The sequence below is a fragment of the Triturus cristatus genome, chromosome 6 (assembly GCF_964204655.1).
Source record: "Triturus cristatus chromosome 6, aTriCri1.1, whole genome shotgun sequence".
Classification (NCBI taxonomy): domain Eukaryota; kingdom Metazoa; phylum Chordata; class Amphibia; order Caudata; family Salamandridae; genus Triturus; species Triturus cristatus.
The window spans coordinates 9,553,831-9,576,357 of NC_140589.1; positions in this window are offsets into that span (position 1 = coordinate 9,553,831).

Genomic DNA, 22,527 nt, shown 5'->3' on the forward strand with positions numbered 1-22,527 from the left:
AGCCTATGTAGGTAGGGGAAGACCTTGTAACAATACCAGATACTTTAATGACCCGATACGTCCGATACGTCCAGAATGTAACAGACATTTTCAAGCCCCTATGTTAAATACGAAGTCCCCTGAACACTTATTCCAGGCTGCTGATAAATTACTCCGAGACCGAAGGGGGTACCATATGCTCGATTCTATGGATGAACAAGAATTAGCCAGGTCAGCAGTACAATGGGCTGACAGTTCTGAAAAATACAGTGATGATGCGTTGGCACACACGTTTTTGAATCTTACCCCAGACGAACAGCGTTTAGCTGGTATATACATGATACAACACCTCGTTATATTATATAGAAGCCAACACTCCGATCCTGGTCCCCTACCTGATATACTGATAGAATTACTCACGAATAAATGGAGAGGTTCAGGTACTGATTTAATTAAAGAAATTCTAGAATATCGACACCAGTACATTGTCTTCGTATGCCCAGAACATGTTTCAGTTCCCCCCAAGTTGGAAAGAAAAACGTACCACATAGACAGACAGAATCCCTTACGCGAAGTACACCCAATAAGAGGTGAAGACAATAATTTTAAACGCGTGTTTGTGTACGCGCCCATAACTAAAATTGAATTATTAGAAATGAAGAAAGTAGTACCTAGCCATGACAAAGACCCAGCAGGTTTCCACCGTGAGATAAAAGACATGTTACTCATGGGAGAGTATACTTATCCCGACATTATGAAAATATTGAAAGTTTTATTGCCTGCCGGTATTTACGAGAAACTCAAAGAAAAGGAATGGGAGGTGGGAGACCAAAAGATAGATTGGACAGCATTAGAAAACGAAGAAAAGGCCCGAGCTGCAGGTTCAGGGCTTGGGGAAAGGACTACAGCATTACCAGGATTATTAGTGCAGGTACTACCACGTTTATTAACTACGAAAAAGGAAGACTGGGGTGCAATCTCAGCCTGTAAACAAAAACAAGATGAAGACACTAGTGATTTCTATTCCCGATTTGAAAAATGTTTTGGTATTAATAGTGGCATAAAAGCAAGTAGTGAGTCATATCCACATCTGTTTGTGACAAAATTAGTTGAAAATTCTCTGCCCCAAGTTAAGAGTAGAGTGCTAAAATTCGAGAGTACTTGGCAAGGTAACACACCGTCACAGATGTTACAAATGTTACAATATCATCACAATAGAATTAGAGAAGAACAAGAACATGAACAAAGACGTATGAAAGACACGAAAATGAAAATGCTTGTTGCTCAGTCAGTTCCAGCTGACGGTCATAAAAAGGGTACGACACAGTCCAATGATTCAGTAGGTCCTGTTAGAGGGACATGCAACTATTGTAAACAGCCAGGTCATTATATACACGATTGCGCAGTTCTGAAACATAATATCTCTACGGGTATAACGAAAGAGAGACCACGTCCGCCTAGACAGGATCAGATCCAACAACAAGTACCTCAGAATATACAGCCTATGCCAGCTGTACAACAGACCGCACCACAACAACAACAACAACCACAACAACAGCCACAGCCTATTTCTGCAATACAAAACACGACACAACAAATGTACCAGTATGCACAAAATGACTATCCAGAGTATCAACGCTACACATGAAATAGCCTAGAGAGGGAAGTTGGCCTACCCCTTATCGAGGTTCCCGTAGATCAAGAGGGTCCTTACGTACAGAGTCAAGTATTAGGGAAAGACAGAAAGTTTCTACTCGATACAGGGGCAAGCAGAACCACTATCAGTCACAGCGAAGTCCCAGGGGCACCCCTCTCAGGCTCACAAAATATTTCCCTTGGTTTTTCAGGAAAGCCCACTATTAACGAAGTATCGCAACCACTTGCATTCACAGTCGGTCCATTAACACGGACTACAGATCTATTGCTTACTAAATCATGTCCAGAAAACTTGTTAGGTATAAAAACATTGAAGGCTCTAGGAGCTGTAATATGTTGTTCTCCGGAAGGAGTGCGACTCTTTTTGCGTGACTTTAAGGGTCACTACGTGTCTAGAGACATGGATCACCGGTTACAGAATCTACCTGCACATTTATGGGCACAAGGCCCCACTGATGTAGGTTGTATGCACATTACACCATATCGAGTCACACTAAAAACAGGAGTAGTACTACCACGAATACGACAATACAAGTTACCCCCAGATGCTGTTGTGGCTTTACTGCAAATCATTGACGAGCTCATTGCACAAGGAGTGGTTGTGGAAACCGACTCCAATGTATGTAATTCCCCGATAATTCCGATTCTTAAACGAACTGATCCAAAAGCACCACCAGTATATCGATTAGTTATTGATCTGCGAGAATTAAATAAATGCATTGTACCACAATACCCCGTGGTCCCAGATATCTCTTCATTGCTAACAGCCATAGATTCAGAAGCAACGTTCTTTACTGTAATTGATCTCAAGAACGCTTTCTTTAGCGTCCCAATCGATCCGGAAAGCCAATATTTGTTCGGATTCAGTTTAAATGGACGAAGTTTTAAATTCGCACGCGCACCTCAAGGATTCACAGAAAGCCCCAGCATCTATAGCCAGGCATTGAAAAGAGAACTTGACAGTATCCACATGCCAGCTAACACTGCCCTGCTTCAATACGTCGATGATCTGCTGATCACCGCCCGAAGCGAACCTGAATGTGAAAAAGCATCACTGACGGTTTTTCATTTCTTAGCCGACAAGGGGCACAAAGTGTCCCCTTCAAAGCTACAATTCTGTGTCCAGCAAGTTGTGTACCTTGGGCACTTGCTGTCCAAGGGGGGAAGACAGCTTACACCCGACCGTATCCAGTTAATTGTTAACATGCCGCCACCCAAGACACAAAAGGAGGTACGGGCATTCATAGGCCTCACTTCGTACTGTAGGCAGTGGATCCCTCAATATGCATTTCTAGCGAAACCACTCATTCAGTTGACAACACAGGAGGCAGCGACATCGACTGTCCTCCATTGGACTCAGGAACATACGCAAGCTTTTGAAAGCTTAAAGAAAGCGTTATGTCAAGCACCTGTTTTAGCAACACCATGTTACAGCAAACGTTTTACACTTTTTGTTACAGAACGTGAAGGTACTGCTTTGTCAGTACTCACACAGGAACAAGCAGGATCACACAAGCCATGTGCTTATTTTTCTAGTACATTAGATCCCGTAGCTCAGGCTCTTCCTGCGTGCCTGAAATCAGTCGCAGCAACAGCTTTAGCAATCAGACAAAGCGATGCCATAGTGTTAGGACATCAATTGACAGTACAAGTACCACACGCAGTAGAGGTTCTCTTGAACCGGACCCAAACACAACACTTGACTATAGCAAGACTGACGGGTTATGAATTGACATTGTTCCAGCCACACATAGAAATCAGACGTTGTAGTACATTAAATCCTGCCACACTTTTGCCATTAAGTGGAACAGACCCATTGGCACATGATTGTATTGAAGTTATTACTATTACGACGAAACCCAGACAAGACTTGACAGATATTCCATTATCAGATCCAGACCTGACATTGTATGTAGATGGTTCATGCATGAGAACAAGTACAGGAGAGTTAGTGGCCGCTTATGCAGTCACAACAGACACTGAAGTTATTGAAACAAATTGTATAGATACCTTGTCAGCTCAAGCAGCAGAGCTCATCGCTCTGACACAAGCCTGTATTCAAGCCAAAAATAAGAAAGTCAACATATACACAGATTCACGTTATGCATTCGGAGTCGTCCATGACTTTGGCGTGCTTTGGCGAGAGAGAGGTTATTTAACTTCTCACGGTGCCCACATCCAGCACGGTCCCCTTATTCAAGCTCTGTTAGATGCAATACATCTGCCGACTACAATATCGATTATGAAGTGTAAAGCCCATACAAAAGTGACTGACATTATTTCTCAGGGTAACGACCTTGCTGACAGAACAGCTAAACAGACTGCTCAGAATCAGACTCGTCCAACTGACACGACAAAGACAATAGTTCCGACACCAACACACTGCATGACAGTTAAGGATCCCGCCCTTGATGTAATTGACATACAGACACATGCTACACCAGAAGAAATAAAGAGATGGACTGAATTAGGAGGGATCCAAACAGATCAAGGATGGATGACGAAGGGAAAATCTATATGGTTTCTCTCCGACTCAATGGTTCAAGTCATCATTAACACAATACATAGTCCAGCGCACCTAGGAGAGAAAGCTATGCTAGACAGTATTCAACACATTTGGTTCAATAAACACTTGCGAGCAGCAGCTAAACAGAAAGTACGTACCTGTATGATTTGTTGTCAGTTTAATCCAGGAAAAGGCGTACCTGTAGAACAGGGTGGATTTCAACCCCCCGATCACCCTTTTGAAGTCCTCCAGATGGATTATATCCAGATGGAACGTTGTCGAGGATTCAAATATGTCCTCGTAGTTGTATGCGCTCTTTCCCGGTGGACAGAGGCGTATCCCATCTCAGATTACACTGCCCCGACTACTGCCAAACAGTTAGTTCGAGAATTCTTCCCACGGTATGGTTTGCCCCGTATCGTGTACTCAGATAATGGCCAGCCGTTCTCATCCGAGCTAATGAAACATGTTTCACTCCTGTTAGGCTATCAATGGAAATTCCACTGTGTCCGACATCCCGAGGCAGCAGGTCTCGTGGAGCGACATAATCAAACTCTGAAAATTAGACTGTCCAAAGTATGTAGAGAAAAAGGTGTCGACTGGATAGTAGCTTTACCGGTTGCGCTCTTTTACATGAGAATGGTAGCACACTCTCGAACAGGGCTATCCCCGTATGAGGTGATCTTCGGTAGACCACCGATAACACTGAGGTGAAGCCCCATGACGTGGTTCCGGGAGATATTGTACTTGTAAGGAACTTCGACAGAAGGAACCCGCTGGAGCCTCGCTGGCAGTCGCCTAAACTCGTCTTATTGACCACAAGGACAGCTGTGAAGATTGAGGGACGTAAAGGGTGGTTGCACTCGAGCCATATCAAAAAGTTTCATGGACTATCATCCGACTTGAATTTTCAGCCCTGCATTCCCTCACAGACTGACTCAAAACTCCCCCGGGTTGACAAGCCAGAAAAGGAAAACTATAAACTGAAACTAAGGTCTAGCAAGTCAGACAATTTGATTGTTTAAGTCCTCTCCAAGGTGAATCGGTTGAATTTGTCTCTGACATGTATCCTCTAGACCGAAATAGAGAGAGAAATAGACAGAAACAGCTCAAGAAACATACGTACTGTAAATCACTTCGTAGTCACTGCATGGTGACATTGTTAATTATGTTTTTTCTAAGTCTTCTGATTATCATTGCCAGTATATTATTACACATGTATTACCCTATTTCCAAGCGTGCTTTCAATGCTACTGCCGAACATTCTTTTAGCGAATTACCCCCACATGAGTTGTCCTATAGATTTGCGCTGCGCAACAACACATTCATTAGTATGTTACATCATTCTCATCAGACCAGCAATGCTACAAATTGTTGGATATGTGGCCGACTCCCTCCCTATCAGAAATACAAGGGAGCTCTGCCCCTCTTTCCGTATCCATTCACACACAATGGCTCCTGTGGAGCATGGTTTAGTTTGATTAATTCCCTAGATTCAAATTCAGTAGTTTATCAAGACAACTGGGTTTGGGGAAACCTGAACCTAGTTATACTTAAAGTCTGCTACCCTAACAAGGAGGGACTTCCCAAACGAACAGGAACTGATCTAGAAAATGAAGTATATGGATTAGGTAACTTTACACTTAATCTCATGATCCTGAATGTTGAATCCGAAGCTACACCAATCTTGCCCGCTATGTCAGTATTTCCAATTAGAGGCGAATTATGTGTAAGAAAGAACGGTTCAATACACATGGGCCATAGTAAATGTACCACTGTAATAGAATTCAATGATAAAGGCAAGTCTACATTTAGAGCTTCTTGTCACTCCTACTTCATCTGTGGTCACACCGCATACATACGCCTACCCCTAGATTGGGATGGTACCTGTTACATTGCATTCCTTCTGCCACCTGTTTTCCTAGCCCCGCCTGATTACCATAGGAATACCCATTTAGTACACAATAGACAGCAGAGAGATCTCCCGATTGTCGACTACACCGAAACAGCATGGGAGCAATATACAGATTTCAATAAAGGTTTCTTTCCCTACATAGGTACAGTCACTAATAGTAAGCTGATACGTAGATTAACTAGAACCCTTGAAGCAGTAGTGAATGAAACTACTTCCGCCTTAGGCAACTTAACAGAGGAGCAGTCTGCGATGCGGATTGTTGTTCTTCAAAATCGTCTTGTCCTTGACGTCATTCTGGCCGATAGGGGCGGAGCTTGTAGGGTCATCGGATCAAGTTGCTGTGTTTTCATACCAGAAAACGCGCCGTCAGTATATAAAGCCATAACTCGACTTCATAAAATCGTAAGCCAGATACACCAGAATCCAGGCACCTGGACTTGGTCCGGTTGGTTCTGGAGCGTGTTGTCAGCCTGGGGATGGAGGATCCTATCCTTCCTAGGTATTGGCTTTCTCATACTATTCAGTTGCTGCTTGTGTCTACAATGTGGGCCAGCGATTTGTGGTCTGTGTGCCACATCGTGTATCCCGCCTTCAAATTTTCATTCGAGATCCCGGAAGAAGAAAGAAGAACAAATGATGCTATATGAACAGATTGATGGATTGATGAAAATGGATATTTCATAAGGGTCCGTAGGGGACAAGGAGGGAATGAGGAAATATGAATTTTATGATCAGTTATGTCCCCTATCTTAGACCCCAACGACTCCATGTACATGCTACAAGTACATGTATGTTCCCTCCAGTTCCAGCTATGAAGACGCAAATACATGTGCGTCCAACGCCAACATGTCCTCTTTCAGATCCGCCATGAATGGGTCAAATAGTCCATTCCTAAGTATGATTGGCCACCGACTTTATATGGTTCACTTTTCACGTTTTACAGTTCAGGCGAGTAGGCCCTGAATTCTGTCATCAAGCCTTTTCCTGCTTCTGCCTCTGAAATGCTCCAGCCTGGACCTGCATCCGTGTCCATGAACTTTGTCTTACTCCCTGCGCGGCTAGCGGTGCCTGACGCGGCCTGTTGCCTGCCAAAAACTGTATTCAGCCTTCAAGTTATCTGCTCCGCTCCTCATCCAATGCATTCCTGTCTAGTAGTTTAGGTAAACATCCTTCCAGCTACCGAGCAAAAGGCTCGGCCTCGCTATCTCTATGCAAGTAATTCATAGCTCCTGTTACCATGGAAGATTCCTGCCCCCTCGCATCTCATGTAGACACATAGACGCTTGTATATGCACTAACAGTCAGTATAGAATAGATTCCGTCCGAGAGACCTTTCCTTTTGGATAAAACAGTTCCTTAAACAAAGATATTAGATACGATTTGGGATTAGGTTGACCTGACCCCCCAGACTTCTGTCTCCATATGTAGAGCTAAATGTCAATTCCCCTTCACCCTCTAGTTGCACGTCAATCACACGTCAATCACACGTCATGCGGCTGCGCGCGCATCTCTGCCAAATATTTCTGCTGACACTGCAGGATTCTCTTATGGATCCACCCACTTGTGACATCATTTTAAATGACGTTTCTAGTATACGCCTGTATTTACGCCTATTTTCATTACGTATGTGTATTCTTATCTGTATTATCAGCTGTTACGCCTCCTGCATCTGTCTTAATGCAATGCTTTTCATATATATATTGTTACTTGTCAATAATGTATTGCCTATCCCTTCCTGAACCTTCGTGGTGATGGAATAAGATTGCCTGGTTCGAACCATAATTCCTTTGTAAGGAATAAAGTCCTTTTCAGAACCTCTAATACCACGGATTCTGCCTCTTATTTTGACTGAGTTATTCTTACTAGACTTTACCGCATAAAAAATAGTACCGGTAATTTAAATATTTACCACAGATGGAGTAGCCTTGGCAGGCAGCCTCACTGACCAGCAGCAAGCAGACTGTAGACAAGTTCTTCAGTCTTACAGACATATGTTTTCTCTGACTCCAAGTCAGACCCCCTGGTGCACTCATGAAGTGGACACTGGGGACAGTCTGCCTGTCAAGAATAAAATCTACAGGCAACCTGACCATGTCAGGGACTGCATAAGGACAGAAGTCCAAAAGATGATGGAATTAGGAGTGATTGAGCCCTCAGATAGCCCCTGGGCTAGCCCAGTAGTCCTAGTACCAAAACCTCACACCCAGGATGGTAAGAGAGAGATGAGGTTCTGTGTCGACTACAGGGGACTCAATGCAGTCACTAAGACTGATGCTCACCCAATTACCAGAGCAGATGAGCTCATAGATAGATTGGCCTCAGCCAAATATCTGAGCACATTTGGTCTGACAGCTGGCTACTGGCAGATAAAGTTAGCTGAGTCTGCCCCTGGTGGGCATTTTCAATTTATTGTGATGCCCTTTGGTTTGAAAAATGCACCTGCCACTTTTCAAAGGTTGGTGAATCAAGTCCTTTCAGGCCTGGAAGACTTTAGTGCAGCATATCTAGATGATATTGCTGTCTTTAGCTCCACCTGGGAAGATCACCTGATCCACCTGAGGAAAGTTTTGGAAGCCCTGCAAAAGGCTGGGCTCACTATCAAGGCTACTAAGTGCCAGATAGGGCAGAGTCAGGTTGTGTACCTGGGTCACCTTGTAGGTGGAGGCGAGGTTCAGCCACTTCGGAGCAAAATCCAGACCAACATGGACTGGGTTGCTCCAACCACCCAGACTCAGGTTCGAGCTTTCTTGGGCCTGACTGGTTACTATAGGAGGTTTGTAAAGGGATATGGATCCATTGTGACCCCCTTGAATGACCTCACCTCTAAGAGGATGCCCAAAAAGGTTCAGTGGACTGTCAGCTGTCAGAAACGTTTGATGACCTAAAACAGGCAATGTGCTCTGCTCCAGTGCTCCAAAGCCCCAACTACTCCACAGAATTCATAGTTCAAACTGATGCTTCAGAGGTGGGGGTAGGTGCTGTGTTATCACAACTGAATGAGGAGGGCCAGGATCAACCAGTAGCTTTTATTAGCAGAAGGTTGACCCCCAGAGAGAAACGTTGGTCAGCTATAGAGAGGGAGGCCTTTGCTGTGGTCTGGGCCTTGAAGAAGCTGAGGCCATACTTGTTTGGCACTCACTTCATTGTTCAAACAGACCAATATCCCCTCCTATGGCTAAAACAGATGAAGGGTGAAAACCCCAAACTACTCAGGTGGTCCATTTCCCTACAGGGGATGGACTATACAGTGGAACATAGACCTGGGAGCAACCATGCCAATGCAGATGGCCTCTCCAGATATTTCCACTTAGAACATGAAGACTCAACTGGTCAAGGTTAGTTTAATGTTCCTGCGTTTGGGGGGGCGGGGGGTTATGTAGGAGAGTGGCATCGACTGCATAGTTGCCCCCAACTTTTTGCTGATGTTTTGACTGTTTTTATGACTTTAGCCAGGCTGTGGCCCTGCTATCCAGACCCCAGCCTATCTGCTTCCTCTGTTAAACGATGTGAGTACCCTAGGTACTAACCAATTGGATGCTGAGGGTGCCCTGACAGTCCCTTGTAGATGGTACCCTAGGTACCCAGGGCATGGGTCCCTCAGTAGGCCTACCAGGGCTGCAGCACTTATTGTGCCACCCTGGGACAGCCATACAAACTGACACCACCAGACCACTACTGTAGTCTGGGTAAGGTGGTGCTAGCACCCCTTACAGGGATATAGGTAGCCTAAAACCCTCCACGCACTCAACGCCAGCCGAAACACCGCCTGCTACCGAGCCACCCCGAGACACACCCACGGACCCTTCACCTGCCTGACCTGCCGCTTCACTGGCCTCCGACCCAACACCGCACCTGCTAAACCGAGCCCCAGCAACAAACACCTGATGTGCATCCTGCTCAACACCCGCTCCGTTCACAGGCATGCCGTCGAACTCTGGAACCTCTTCGACTCGACAGCACCAGACATCGCCTTCCTGACGGAAACCTGGATGAACGCCTCCTCAGCGCCCGACGTCGCCATCGCCGTCCCGGAAGGCTACAAAATCACCAGGAAGGACCGCGTCAACCAGACAGGAGGAGGCATCGCCATCATCCACAAGAACACCATCCGTATCACGACCAACTCCGATGACACCTTCACCTCCGCCGAACACCTCCACTTCCAGATACACACCGACCCCAAGACCACGCTCAGAGGCACCCTCGTCTACAGACCACCGGGACAACGCACACAGTTCAGCGAAGACATCATAGACTTCGTCAGCCCGCACGCCATCAATTCCACCGACTACATCCTCCTGGGGGACCTCAACTTCCACCTGGAGGACAACAAGGACCGCAACACCACTGCTCTGCTGGACAACCTGGCCAACCTCGGACTCAAGCAACTGGTAACCATCCCCACCCACTACGCCGGCCACACGCTTGACCCAGTCTTCTCATCCAGCAAATACGTCACCTTCAGCCACTCCACCAATCTCCAGTGGACTGACCACAGCTGCGTCCACTTCAGCTTCAGTAAAACGATGACCCACCACCACCCTCAACAAGCCCCCCGCAGGAGCTGGAACAAGATCACCGGCGACCAGCTCACCACCTTCCTCAGCCAGAACCCCCCCACCAGCTCAACGGACCCCAACGAAGCCGCCAACAACCTCACACAGTGGATCACCAACTGCGCAGACGCCCTCGCACCACTGAAGAAGAACCCCCCCCCCAGCAGACGCGGCAGCAAGAAAGCCTCCTGGTTCACCGACGAGCTCATCACCTCCAAGAAGAACTGCCGCTCCCTGGAGAACACCCGGCGCACCAACCAGACCACAGACAACATGACGGCCCTCAAACACGCCACCCGCAAACACCACCAACTGATCCGCGCCACAAAGAAGACAGCCTTCAAGGAACGACTGGACAACAACACCCACAACAGCAAGGAACTCTTCAGCATCGTCAAAAAGCTCTCCAACCCCGACGCCGGAAACAATGACATCACTCCCTCGCAAGACCTCTGCGACTCCCTCGCAGCCTTCTTCCACGACAAGATCGCCAACATTCACAACAGCTTCGGCCCACCAACCACGAACCCCCCCACCGAACCGATGCCCCCCACCGCCACCCTCCGCACCTGGACCCCAGTCAGCACCGAAGACACAACAGGCACAATGAACACCATCCACTCCGGATCCCCTACGGACCCCTGCCCACACCACATCTTCAACACGGCCGACCACATCATCGCACCCCACCTCCGCGACATCATCAACGCCTCCTTCAACACCGCCACCTTCCCGGAGTGCTGGAAACACGCCGAGATCAGTGCCCTGCTGAAGAAACCAACTGCAGACCCCTCCGACCTCAAGAACTACCGCCCCATCTCGCTCCTCCCGTTTCCTGCCAAAGTCATTGAGAAGACCGACAACAGACAGCTAGCCGCCATCCTCGAGACCAACGGATCCCTCGACCACTCGCAATCCGGCTTCCGAGCCAACCACAGCACGGAGACCGCCCTCATCGCAGCCACAGACGACATCAGATCCCTAATGGACAACGGGGAAACTGCGGCCCTCATCCTCCTGGACCTCTCCGCAGCGTTCGACACTGTCTGCCACCGCACCCTGGTACAGCGCCTGAACAACACTAGCATCCAGGAGAAGGCCCTGGAGTGGATCACCTCATTCCTCGCCGGAAGAACCCAGAGAGTCCGCCTCCCCCCATTCCGGTCAGCGGCCACCGAAGTCATCTGCGGCGTTCCACAAGGGTCATCGCTCAGCCCCACCCTCTTCAACGTCTACATGAGCCCCCTCGCAACTATCGCACGTCAACCCAACCTCAAGATCATCACCTACGCCGACGACACCCAGCTGATCCTCTCCCTCACCAGCGACCCGGACGCCGCCAGCCTACACGAAGGGATGAAAGATGTCGCCGAATGGATGAAGAACAGCCGCCTGAAACTGAACTCAGACAAGACGGAGGTCCTCATCCTCGGATCATCACCCTCCGCCTGGAACGACTCCTGGTGGCCCCCCGCCCTGGGAGCCACCCCCAAGCCAACGGACCACGCACGCAACCTAGGCTTCATCCTGGACTCCTCCCTCTCGATGACCAGACAAGTCAACGCCGTCTCGTCTTCATGCTTCAACACCCTGCGCATGCTTCGAAAGATCTTCCGGTGGATCCCCACCGAGACCAGGAAGACGGTCACCCAGGCCCTCGTCACCAGTCGGCTGGACTACGGGAATGCCCTCTACGCCGGCACCGCCGCCAAACTCCAGAAGAAACTCCAACGGATCCAGAACGCCTCAGCACGACTCATCCTGGACATCCCCCGACACAGCCACATCTCCGGACACCTGAGAGACCTGCACTGGCTCCCCGTCAACAAAAGAATCACGTTCCGACTCCTCACCCACGCACACAAGGCCCTCCACGACCTGGGCCCCAAGTTCCTCAACTGCCGCCTGACCTTCCACAAGCCCACCCGCCAGCTCCGCTCCGCCAGCCTCGCTCTCGCCACCGTCCCCCGCATCCGCAGAGCCACCGCGGGAGGAAGATCCTTCTCCTACCTGGCAGCCAAGACATGGAACTCCCTCCCCATCCACCTCCGGACAACGCAAGACCATCTCGCCTTCAGGAAGCAACTCAAGACCTGGCTGTTCGAGCAGTAACGTTCCCCCCCCCCCCCAGCGCCTTGAGACCCTCCGGGTGAGCAGTGCGCTATACAAATGCCTATGATTGATTGATATATCCCGCCCCATTACAACACATGTACTCTCATGGGTCACCCCTATGGCAGGCCTTGCTAATCCTACAAGGCAGGGTGCTGAGGTATGTGTGAGGGGGGACCCCTACATGAGTAGGACCTCCCTGCAACCTTTGTAAAATCATTGCTGGGTTGTTTGTAGTGTAGCCATACCATATACTCTTAACCGCATTATAAGTCTATCGCGATAACGCGATAACTTGAGAATGGCTACACAGAACCATATTGTGTTTGGTGTCAAACATGTAGGAATCATACCCCCAGTCCAGCCATGGGCATGAGGGTACGATTCCCCCCTGCTAGAGGGGCGATATGGGAAAAGCGGCAGAATTGAGACACCAATTTAAAAGTGCACATGTAGTACAAAATGGCTACTACCCGCCACCCACACGACTCTGACTGGCTGTTGCTGGGGAAAACCCCAGCCTCGCCAGCTGGACAATAGGGCTCCTGTGGCAGGGAGGTGCTAGCATCTCCCCAGACAGGATAATGTGGATTGGAACAGGGTGGGTGCACCAAATGTCCTTTCAGAGCTGCACGTAGGCAGCTGCAGAGCCCTCATTCTGCATACACCGCTTATCAGTGCTGGAGGTCTTGGCATTCTCTTGCTGCCCTGGGCATCCACATGTCCCTACCCCCCTTCTCTCTCTCTCTCTCTCTCTCCCCCCATCTCTCTCCCTCTCTCTGTCTGTCTACTTGTCTTTCTCACACTCTCACTCTCTTGCTCTAGGGGCACCTTCTTGCCCATTCTCCTTAAGAAAGTCTTTCGCCCAAGCAAAGCCAACAAGGAAGACAAATTAACAGACAGCTGTAAATATATTTACAAAAAGATAAAACGTGCAACCACATGGTATGACATAATCATTGTCCTTAACAACATTATTTGTGGATCTGAAAAAGAATGGATACATCCTTGAAAGCATGGTATGAGGTTGAGGCAGGAGATATTCAATTACTCCTCTCCACAAGAGGCTCCTTGTGGGCCATGTAACACAGCCAGTGACATTAGCCTCACCTGCCAAGGCTGGACAGCTTCTGCGCTGCTGCATGATCCATTCATGAAAGGTCCTTCTCCAGGTTGGCAAGACAGAAGTTTGTTCAACGCAGAAGCAAAGGTGTGGACAGCTGCATATGTGTGGTAAGTGGAGGTCAGGTCATACAGCTCAAAGAGTGACATGTGACCCTCAGACAGAACCTCTCGCCCCGAACAGACCACCTGAGGGCCTTGGGCAGGCGGGAGTGCTGTCTCATTCCTCATCAGCCACCGGCACTGGAAGGCCTTCTCCCAGAAGAGTCTGGCCATGTTATCACTGGGAGCCCTGGAGGGGTCCAGGCGATGGAGGAAGTCTTTGAAGCCAGGCATGTTGCCGGTGCTGGCGGCTATGCCAATGGTGCCGTTCAGCATCCTCCAGGCTGCCCTAGAGAAGAGTCCGGGGGTGATGATGAAGGAGACCGAGAAGATGAAGACCTTCCCTGTCACATTCTGCTCGAGCAGCACCTCCAGCAGTAGAGCCACGTGCACCTCCGGGCTCTGCACCACAATCACGTTCACGGTCGAGGCCCGGATCACTTCCGCCACGAGCAGGAGCTTATCACGGGGGTAGAGTAGGTGGATCTTTTGGGTGAAAACGACACAGCCACCTTGCTCCTTGATGCCAGCCTCGAGGTCCCGCCTCCCTTGCTCACCCACGTCATCGTCTGAGATGATCATGGCCACCCATGTCCAGCCGAAGAGTCCGATCAGGCGTGGCAGGGCCACGTTCTGGAAGGTGTTGCCTGGGATGGTCCGCAGAAAGGACGGAAACTGACGCTTGTCACTCAGCGTTGCAATCACGGATCCATAGCTGATCTGTAACATGAAGCATTTCTTACTACAGGTTTATGACCCGATATATAATTCTGCATGCAAGTTTGAGAAATGCTTTTTGAACATGGTTGTGGGCTATTTAAAATATTCTGAAATTTTCAAGCTACAAAGAGTTTCATGTAGTACTTACAGCTATAGCATCCTCCCCAGCCCGGGAGCATGCAAATAAACAAACCACACACGGAGCTCCATCACAGGCGTCTTTATTCCTCAGCATATGCTCCTACACTGCACTCTCATTACGTCATAACCACACCTGAACACTTCCCAGTAGTTAGGTATTTCCTCTGTGGAGTCTACCCAGAACCACAAGGGTCTTAACACACACATTCTCATGACACTACATCTCGCCCTTTGCTAAATGAAAAGGTACAAACAACAGTCACATCATATTTCTTCAAAAAGTCATTGAGGCGATTGCACTAGGCGGCCACATCGAGTGGTATGAGGTTGCTGAGATGCACTCCGATTGTGCATCGATGGCACAGGTTCTGATGATTGACTGGTGGGGTCACTTCATTCATAATTGTAAGAGCTGACAAACATTGCGGTAGGTGCTTAAAGTGTGACGAGTCCCATGTGATGGACTTTCCGGGACAATGCCCTGTCACCATGTGTCCTATGTACGTCACAGCCCTCAGGGGATCGACAGCAAACGGAGTGTCTGTCTTGCGCTTTTGTTTCTGCTTAGCCAGGGCCAAGTCACCTTCATCGAAGACTGTTTCCTGAGCTCATTGATGTCGATCAGCATAGGTCTTCATTTTGCACTTTCGATCGGTGTCCGTGATACTAACTTTCTGGGATCGGTCTGCTGTCTACTGTAATAGCTTAGTTCAGATGGCTCTCCTAAACAACAAGGTGGCGGGACTCTCACCAATTGTGAAGTAAGAAGTTGACCGATAAGCATGGAGGGCTTGACACAGGGCATGGTTTAACTCAATTCCCTCCATCGAGGCTCGTTGAATCACCCACTTAAGGGTATCCATGAATTGTTCAACAACCCTATTTGCTTTGGCCACATAGGTGTTCTCTTTTGATGCTTGACCCTGAGCCTGACTTGAAACTACTTGAATTGTTTGCTATTGAACGCTGAACCATTGTCAGACTTGAGAAAGGTGGGGATACCTCACGCCACAAAGATGTCATCTAGGAGCTCGATGACCTTGCCATAGATGGTTGATGATAATTCCTCTACTACAGGAAAGCGTGAATATACATCAAGGATTACCATGAGATGGTGTCCGTTTCCTAAGGGCCCAAAGAAGTCAACTGCAACTCTTTCCCAGGCATCTGCAGGAAGGTCAGGCACTGTTAATGGATGCTGTGTCACTTTGGAGGAAAGGCAGTTGCAAAGATGGCACTCTTTTAGTTCCTTCTCAACTCCCTCATCTAGGCGCGGGAACCGCACTCGGTCCCTGAGGGCTGTTTTGGTGGCTACAATGCCACAATGTCCTTCATGTGCTAGCTCAATGACTTGCAGTCTAAGGTTCTCTGGCACAACAATTTTCGAGCCACTCAACACAACACCTTCCCTTGTAATGGACAATTCATCCTGTACATTTTTGAAATTCACCATCGTAAGCAAAAGGTCGAAGATTCTTCTTCCTTGATTGAGTGGAAATTATGTCTTTGAGAATAAGCATGTTTTTATCGACATCAGTGGAAGCGAAAATCTGTTCAATGGATCGGGCTGCGGGCGGCTGGATCTCACCATGAAGCTGATGTACTCTTCAGCCATTTTGGATGTAGAACTGTGATGATGCATCGGTACTCGTGAAAAGTGATCAGCAGGCTTCTGATCTTTACCTGGCTTGTGTACAATGGCATATGCACTAAATGACGTTTCTCGTAGAACATGAATTTGCACTTGCACTGACACAGCTTCATGTTGCATTGTTGCTGTGAACGGCCCTAGAATCTGAAGCAATTTAGAAGCAGCCCACATGTATACCTTTGTGTTTGATTGAGTCATGGCACGAGACAAGCTGTTGAACTGTTCGACTGGCATGATGTTAATCAACGCATCACTCTCTATGATAAAGGTTATGGGGAAACCGTTGACCTTTATTGTAATCTTGGGCAGCGTCCACATGGCTTATGTTCTTTAGTGTGGTGGTTAGTCTTTGTCTTTTGCTCTTCTTTGTAGGCAGCCAAATCTACATGTGCATGCTGTTCTTTGGTCGACAGCATCATCGCACACCCATATCTTTCACTGGCGCTTGATAATGACGTTGAAGAGCCTTTGTAGGATGAACTTGAGGCCGATCGACTCTGTCTGGTTTCTACTTGCTGTAACTTATGTTGCTTTCTGGCCTTGTGGGCGTGGCAAGAATGCTTCTGGAGCCTTCTGATGCCCATTTTCTCTTCATGCTGTGACATAGTTAGTTTCTCTTTTGCTTTGCAAACCTTTAAGCAGTGTTTTTTTTGCAACCTTTGCACGTCTGTTCTATGGCTGGACATTTACCTTCATGGGGAAAGAAAAACCCCCATCGGAAACATCATCTTATCTTCTTTGGAGATGTCGACTTGCATGCATCAACCTTGTGCTTGCTTTTCATGGCCAACGCTGATTCACTTTTCGCTCTTCGAGATTCCATATCAGCAGCTTGTGAATCTGCTCTCTCATCAGCCCTTGCCACCATTAGTACTTTATCCAAACTGAGCATCTCTTTCTCAACATGTGTCTTCTGAAAGATCTAATTTAAAGAGTTATCCTGCCCTCCAATGTGATCCTAGTTTGAAAGATTACTCTAAAGTGAATCAAGTATGTGCGCTGCTTCGTGACGGAGCCTGCCCGTCCCCGTTACTATCTTTCTGTCACCCTAGTACCCCCGAAGGTGTTCTAAAAACGAAGTGCACTAAGAGAGCCCATGGGCTTTATTGTGTTCAATGCTTTTGTACAAATTCAAACAATAGTGCACGTGAAAGTTTCGCAAAAAATGCTTTTTTTCTTTAACTCAAAGCATGATATACATACACTAGTCAATGCTTGATATTCAATAATGTTACATCACATCAAATTTGGAATTAAGTACATTCTCAAAAAAACTAATCATAAGAATTATTAACACAGTGGCAAAACACAACCTGTGTCTAAATCCCAATGCATTTCGGTTGATTCCGCCCTTCTTCAGGGTGAATGTAAATATAATAATATTTCAATTACCAAATGTGTAAGGAACATGGCTCTTTTTACGAAACAATAGAATTCTAATGGAGACAAGAAAAGGAAAATGAATGAAAAAGAACAGAGAGCGAAATACCCAAAAGAGTATAAGAAACCAGCTGGGCAAGTCACAACTATCATGCGCTGTGGCTGGGCAACACCCTACCGGTGCGTGCTCACAATATGTGCTCAATTACAAACAGTGTGTAAACAACCTAGATCTGTGTGCCGCAAACACTGTGAAGACTCAATGAACAAATGCACAAACTCTTCACTAATGCGTCAACTGAAAAGAATGGTGAAGGAAGTTCCACTCCAACTGAAAGAAAATACAGGGTCCAGCATGCATCTGAAATCTTATTTGTACTATGCATCGTGCCACCTGAATCTCAACTTGGAAGCTCAGCGTGTCCTCATAAACTAAAAACATAATTTTCATGGTTACCTTTTGGATGCTAAAAGAATACTCCTAGTATGTGTCTTCTCCTGTGTAATCCTAGTGAGAAAGTACCTACAAATGATGCTAAGACCATGGGTGAGCTCGTGCTGCTCCGTTGACCTCTCCATGTCTATTCCAGAGCTCAAGTTCTGATGAAAAAGGACATTATCAGTAGCCATCCTACCTAACCAACCTGATACCCCTACTAAATGCCTGTGCTATAGTATTGCATTGTAATTGCATTTATATAATGCTTACTGCCCCAGACGAAGCGTCAAAGCGCTGAAGTGTGCTTTCGGCGAGTAGCACGCTACTCCAGAACCCATAAAGGATTGATGGTGAATTAGTCTAGTGAAATATGAAAGTAATTTGAGTGGTGGATATATTAGTCACTAATTTGGGTTGAGAACGATGGTGGAGGGATAAAAGAGGGGAAAAGCTTTGCATTCATATAGCTCCTGCCACCCCTCCTCTCTCTACTGTTACAAGCTGCAAATACGCACCATATACCGCTGGGCCAAAATGAGTGTTGCGCGTCTTGTTAAAGACTGACCACGTTCAGTGCGGCTTTAGAAAGAATCCTCTCTCCTCTGTAATCAGCGGTGATGACACGCTGTGTCCCGCTGCTACGCCATAATGAGAGTTGCCCATGTGTTTTTAAAAACTGATCACATGTTGTATTTCTCTCTGGACAGAGAAAGCAGACTCCTCAGCCCAAATGCAGCACCGCTAACCTCAAAAGCAACTATAAAAAATTATTGTATTTGTGCCACCGTTACTCCTACATGATTTCTGTAGATCAAAAAACACCAATGAAAGCGAAAACCATTCGATGATTAAGAAAAAGAGTGTGATAAAGAGTGTAAAAAAAGATCAGTGACCCACCCTTATATCGTATTTTGTGATCTTGCGTTTCCTGGTGAGGGTTTTCAGATTTCAAACTACTAACCAGCTTATGCGTGATGACATGATATTGGCTGATAACAGGACACTCTTGTTCAAAAGTACATAATACAAAACAGTTAAAACACCTAGACTGTTTGTCAAAGGGAACGTGACCCTCTTATCATACTGTCAGATAAATCATGACTGTGGAGTTTGCGATCATAAAATACATGACATTTCAATCTTATCATTTAACCCTTTGGGGACAAAACTATCCAAGAATTTTATCCAAAAGGTCTCCCTTTGAGCTAATGTTTTTTGGATGTTAGTATTGGGGTGAATGGTGATCCTCTCAATGACTGTAAAGAGTAGTTATGCTACGTTGTGCTTATGGTTTAGCCAGTGTGTTACTAAACTAGAATTGCGATTTTTCGTTCTTATTATACTTTTGTGTTCAGTGATTCTAGCTTTAGAACTGATGGCACCTTGTGCGACAATCTTTGTTCCCCCCCTCACACCCTCTCCGGCCCATGACCTCCTCCTCAGGATTCCTATCCTACCACCCGGCAAAAGTACCCCTCATCTCTCCAAAGCCTCTCTTGCACATACATTTCATTTTGTTTGAAGCGCTAATAAATGCTGGCTTTACTAATCCACCCAGCTATCAATATAAAATACAGATCTGTTCTTTGCAGCAGACATATTAACCCTCTGTTCTACTTTATGGCAAGTCACAACTGCCACTAGACAAAACTCCCATTCCCCTTTCTAGCAGGAACATTATTCACAAAAGTTATCTTGACATTTTTATTGCTGCCTGACAGCTGGACGCACAGGGAACTCTTAAACAGGTCCTTTTAAATATTACATAAAGCACAGCACCTCCAGCTGAGGTCAGTGCCCCCCCCTCCAGGTCAGCACCCAAAGCGGCTGCACCATTCACACCTCCCAAAAGCCGCCCTGCCTGTGTATTTTGCACTCCCTTGTGCTGCCGTAGAGAGCATGTGGTGTTCAACAGCCTTTGCTTTGCACCTGAATCTGCTCCTTCTGTAAGCACCGGCCCTGTGCTTGAGCTTGGGTCATCGTATAGGGCTTCTCTCATCTTTGACGGTGGGTGAGTTTTCAGTTTCTCACACCTGGTTGTCTTTGCTGTCATCTCTTTGTTTTGTTCGAGCCATTTTTATGTTAGGGTGAAGCTCAGCTACTTTTCTTTCGGCATTATCAGCGGTTTTCTGGCTGGCTTTCGAATGTGGGTCTTCGTAGGGCCTTCAATTTCTTTGATGGCTATGTCTGGGCTAGAGCGGGGCTTTGATACCCCGCACGCCAACTTCAAACTGCTTCTCTTGGGTACACGTGGCAGTTTTCTGTATCGTTGCAAACTCTCAGGGAGAGCAGTCTCGTTTTCTCGGGGCACGTATCCCCTACTGGTTGTTAGCTGCAGCATTCTCGCCAGCCCAGAAGGATGAAAATGGACACGCCACACACGGAGGTCTGCAACAGATGTCCTTATTGCTCAGCGTATGGTCACGCACTGCATTCTCATGCGCTAATGAGATCAATTCAAACAACCGAATGTAGACTTTGGCAGAGGGGGTACATAGTCCCAATGGCGAAGGAGGGCTCTCTCCACTAAAGTGAAGGTCTGCCCTCCTTATTTATAATCAGACAGACCTACATTCCATCTCCACTGCGGACATAAACCTCTGAGTGGATGAACACATGGGCAGTTTTCACTGTCGGCCACCACCAAGTAAAACCTGGCAATTAGGGGCAGTGAAAACTGCAAAATGCCCCCTCACCATGGTAGAAAACTCCCATGGTGAGGGGGGCACTGTCTTTTTTTATTTTTCAAAACAAAATATCACTTGGGGTTTTTGTTTTAGAAAAAAAACATTGTACGTTTGCCGTGCAGCTCGGTCATGTTGACGAAGCCGTCCATGAAACTTCCAATGCATTGACAGGAACTGCTGTGACAGCGGTTCCGCTAATGCTAGAGATGTCTGCTGGGCTGGCTGACACCTCAGAATTTGGCAGGTGGGGACTCCGTTAGAATAAACACCTCTCTGCGAACATCAGACCAGGAATGACAGCATAATATGGATGTTTATACTGTACCAGTACTTAATTTGTGCCAGTGGTCACCACAGGCACTTATTTGCATGCGCTGGGACACTGGTCATCATCCCACGGGTGGTGGTCTCAATATGGCCACAATGATCACTGTCTTGGGGAGTGCAGTGACAGGACACGCACATGATTCATCACTGGATGAGTCTTGTGACATGCACGTAACGATATACTGGTCCAAAGTGTCTGTGCTGAACTGGGCTGGGCTGCGGTCATGCATAGTGACAACCATGTGGGAGGCACACGCCACTTATCATGGTACTGCATACTTCCCTGCTGGCTGTCCTTCCTAGTGGAGAATGCTACATGTGCCCCAGAACTGCCAAAAACTCTTCCTCCAGCCCAATGGAAGAATCACCTGTGAATACTGCCCTGCAAATGAGATTCCTGCTCTGCCTCTAGGCTCTGCTCTGGTAGCCCACTGGCCATAGCCCCGGTCCAGAGTGACCGGCACCAAGGAGCTTGCAATTCAGACTGTGTCGCTGTCCCACCTGTGTGATGGCACTCACCCACTGCAGTAAATCGTTTCTCCCTCCATGTGGCGCGATGGTACTACAGCCACAGCACTAGGTCTGGGACTGGTGAAAGGTGTCGGTTTCATTATGGGTATACAGCAGCAGCCCTACCTGGACCCCTGGCCACACTTCAGGGTGAATGAGATGCACACATCTTCCCTGTCTAACCGGCCACTGTTCCAAGTACTGCTGGACAATGACGCACCCGTACCAGATCGCCAGCATGCCCAGATCCCAGCAGCCGGCTTACTGGTGACCTGCAGGCGGAGAGAGAAGGTGGCTCTGCAGATGTATCTCACTCCTTTACCTCTCGACTGTTGTGTGCACGCCAGCTCCTGGGGGACCATCGCCTTCACCAGGGACCCCAGGCTGAGACTACTAGTTAGGAGTGTGCTCGGGGGTAGGACTCAGCATACTGGGCGCACGTAACTGCGAATGGACTTGTTTCTTGTTCTTATGACCCAATCTTATCTCTTTCCCTAGGGGTAATGAATAAAAGAGAGCTTGTACACAGTGAGCCTTGTGGCTCACTAAGAACAGAGTCTTGGCCTCGCCCACAGAGGTGATAGCACCTTGGAAGCTGCACAACATCCGCTTGGCATACAGGTGCCGCTGAGGCTTTGAGAATATCAAGCCGTAATGGAAGGTAATGCCAGACCAGCTCATGAGATACCACGATGGGACCTGTAGAAGTGTGCACAGCAGCTCT